The 3562-nt window shown below is 55.6% G+C and overlaps 1 protein-coding gene across 1 annotated transcript in view; it reads left to right on the top strand.

The window, feature by feature from the left end:
* Positions 1-3562, top strand: part of INPP5A (inositol polyphosphate-5-phosphatase A) — a 184514-nt gene that overhangs the window by 86360 nt on the left and 94592 nt on the right. The window lies entirely within an intron of this gene.

Below are 3562 nucleotides of genomic sequence, written 5' to 3'. Positions count from 1 at the left end.
CCTGCGTAGAGCGGCCGGGACAGAGGTGCCACCATGCTTCCCCTCTGCTTAGAGAGGCTCCTGCCAGGTTTCAGGCCTTAAATTCGGGGCGTCTCATGCCAGTTGTGAGGTGGTCACGGGCTGCAGGTTCGTGTCTCTGCCTTTAGCTGCATCTGCAAGATCCTGCATCCCAGGGTCTTGCCTTTGCCACGCTGCTTGGCGGGGGGACCCTCCCCGCATTCGCAGGGGCCTCACCCCACGGTGGCGGGCCCAGCAAGGCCTCGAGGGCAGGGACACAGCCCCCCTCTCTCTCCCTTTTCTCCCCGACGGCTCCCTCTCCGCAGCTCATCCTGCAAATAAAAATGCTTTCCCCAAGTGGGACTTATTCAGATGAAAACTGCAGCATCGGGAATGAGAACCACACCGTTATCAGCAGGTTAGGGCCACAGCGTCAGGAAGAGCTCCCTGAAGGGCCGCAGCCGCAGGAGCTATGGAGAAAGAAGGACTTGGCGATGGGCGTCGCCCCGTGCCAGGACGTCAGGTGGTGTCTCTGGAGCGCCAGGAGGGCCGGGAGAGGAAAGGGCTGGGAAAGGTCGTGGCTGGGATCTGTCAGAGTTTGGTACAATGTGTAAACCCCATAGATCCAGTCACTGTGACAAGCGTCAGGCGGTCAGCATCGTCCCCGGGTTGCTGCTGGCGGGTTAGCGGGGCCCCTCGTCGCCTCCCCCTCTCAGAGGCCTTGGTCCCTGCTCGACCAGTAGAGCCGCCATGGCCCACCGTGGCCCTGGTTGCCTCTGCCTTGTGGACACCATGCTCGGGTCCTCACAGTCTCCTTTAGGTGGCAAGATGGGTATTTTACAAGTAAAAGGATGAAGAAAAAGACCATCCACACGGGTTCTGAGAAGGTAGGAGTGGCCAAGTTGATACCGAAGGAGCCTTCAGAGCGAGGGCTGTGACGGGGCCAGGGCGCCGGGGGCAGCTCCCCAGGGGGATGTGGCAGCCCATCCTGCGGGTACCCATGTCAGAGCTACGTGTGCGGGAAAGCTGGCAGAGTCCCTGGCAGCCGGCGTGAGCTCACGGGCCTCCGTGGGGCACGGGGCTGGCGGCTGCACGCGCAGCCCTGGGACGTGGACAGGGCATGTGGCACATGGCACGTGGCATGCCGAGGGGCGAGGCGGGGCTGGCGGCCTCCACTCTCTTCCCCGCGAAGGCGAGTGTTGCTCTGACGTTTGTCAGGGTGGGTGCAGGGTCGCCTGTGGTTGGGCGGGGATCTGTCCCGAGGACTTGGGCATTCCCACCCTGGCGGCCAGAGCACAGACGGTCTGGGGCCTGGACGTGTATTGGCCTGTGTGTGCACGTGGAACATTCCACACACTGAAGTCTGAGCCGAAAACGCAGCTCAGCACGTGTGGGAAACTGAGGTCACACAGAGGAACTAAATTAGGAGTAGACAAAAACGGTGTCTGGAAATAAGCCCCCAAAATTTGGAAATAAACAAGAAACTTGTAAATAACCCATGAGTCACAAAGGACATTAGAAATTATTTCCAATTACATGAAAAACAAACTAAAAACCTTCAAAATTTGTGAGATGCACCTAAAGTAGTGCTTGGAGGGAAATTTCTAGCATCAAATGCGTACATTAGAAGTTTTTCAAACGAAGAGCAAATTTAACCAACGCCCGTACAAGAAAGGAAATCATAAAATAAGACAGAAATCAGTGAAATAGAAAAGAGGATATTAGAGAAAATCAACGAAATCCACCTGATTCCTCAGAAAGGCTGACATATCTGATACACCTTCCCCAGTGGGCCAGAGACCGAGGCAGGGGTGGGTGGCCGAGCGAGAGTGGAGGCGTTTGTTTCCCTGGGGCAGAGGCCATCCATCCGCTGAGGGACTTATTGTGGCGCCGGCCTCCGTGCCCCGTGGGGCTCTATGGTCAGCAGTGAAGCGTGGCTATCAGCTTGTTAGTGGATGTGGGGCCTTGGTTCTTGTGCACAGAAACTGCGGCCTCAGGAAGGCCAGGAGCTCCCACTGTCTCTGTCTGTCTGTCTGTGGAAGTTTTCCATAGTTTTTTGAAATGCTGAGTTTTCTAGTTCTCCGTGGTCTGTTTTGTGTCACCTGTCGTGACATGCTGACGTAAAACCTGCGTCTCTCCTCCAGCCAAATGCTTGGTGGGCTGAGAAAAGGTTTGTGTTGGAGGCGCCTGGGGGCTGAGAGCTCCATTTCGGTCTTCCTCATCCCTGGAGATTTATCTTAAAATGCGATTTCGCAATTTGCAATGGAATACAGAAACCTGACAAAGAGCATTCCCATCACTCAGCAGCTTGACTGGAGAAGCAGCCGTCATGCAGACTGTTGTGTATAAGGATGGTCATCAAAAATTATTTGATAACAAAAGTTGGAAGTAATTTTAAGTACCCAGAATTAGGTATTTTTACACTGTGGACCAGCCACATGGTGGAGTAATCTGCAACCACTGCAGACACTACAAATGACACGCCCGGAAGATCTTCCTGTCCGGTTGGTGCATGGAGGTACCTAAGGACGATATTACATCCAGTCTGTTCTTCCACGAGTCGATTGTCACATTTACATCTGAGACCAGGGTGCATCTAACACCCACAGCATCTCTCAATTAGAACCAGCAGCGTTTTCCTCTCTTGGTCTTAAGTACGCTGATGGCACGTTAGTCGGTGACAGGGCCATCCTGCTTGGCTCCGGTCTGGGACGGCGCGCAGGGTTGGCACCTCCCTGGGCAGAACTGACCCTGCACGGGACAGCACCGCATCAGACATGGGGATAAGCCCAGGTCTGAGGCCCTGAGGCTGTGGCTCCAGGTGTCTGCAGGACTGGACAGTGCCTGGGAGTTGAGGATGAAGGTCCAGCCTGCCCAAGGAGGGGTGGGTATGTCGGCTGGCCCTGCGAGGCTGTGGCCTGGCTTGCCTTCCAGGGTTGCTGTCCTGCCGGCGGTCCCCTCCTGCAACCACAGTCCAGTGTGGGCATGTTTCCCGGGGTGGGGGGTGGGGCAGGAATGGCCAGCAGTGCTCCACGCTCCGGGTCTGGACCTCATCCCAAACTCTTCCCCGGGGGAGGCGTGTGTTTGTCACCCATCTCCTGACTGGGACCGTAATGGTTTGTGATAAAATCCTGCTTGGCCCTGGCCCTGCGGCCCCATCCCCGTCGTGCCCATCCCTCGCCCCTTCAGTGTGTCGTGCGTGGAACCGCCTTTGCCGGGTCCCCTGGATGTCCTGTTGGAGGGGACCTGGGCAGCGCTGGCCAGGTACATGGCCACCCTCTCACCCCAGCCTGGTGGCTCTGGCTGTCAGAGGGAGGAAAGTTTAATTTTTACAAGATTAATAGTATTGGAGCAATATTTTTAGCTGAGTGTGGTTCAAATAATGGGCCATTAATTGAAAAAGGAAATTGAAATGAATTTATCTTGTACATAAATGCTGTCACAGGTATTAATAGGGATCAGAAAATTGCAGCCTGTTCCCAGAAAGAGCTGAACCTGCAGCTGCACCTGGTGATGAGCATAATGGTGGGGGGCTCACGGAAACATGGGGGGCTGTGTGTCCTGG

This window comes from Lipotes vexillifer, unplaced genomic scaffold, assembly GCF_000442215.2.
Source record: "Lipotes vexillifer unplaced genomic scaffold, Lipotes_vexillifer_v1.1 scaffold1117, whole genome shotgun sequence".
NCBI lineage: Eukaryota > Metazoa > Chordata > Mammalia > Artiodactyla > Lipotidae > Lipotes > Lipotes vexillifer.
This window is presented reverse-complemented; position numbering and strand designations above follow the sequence as displayed.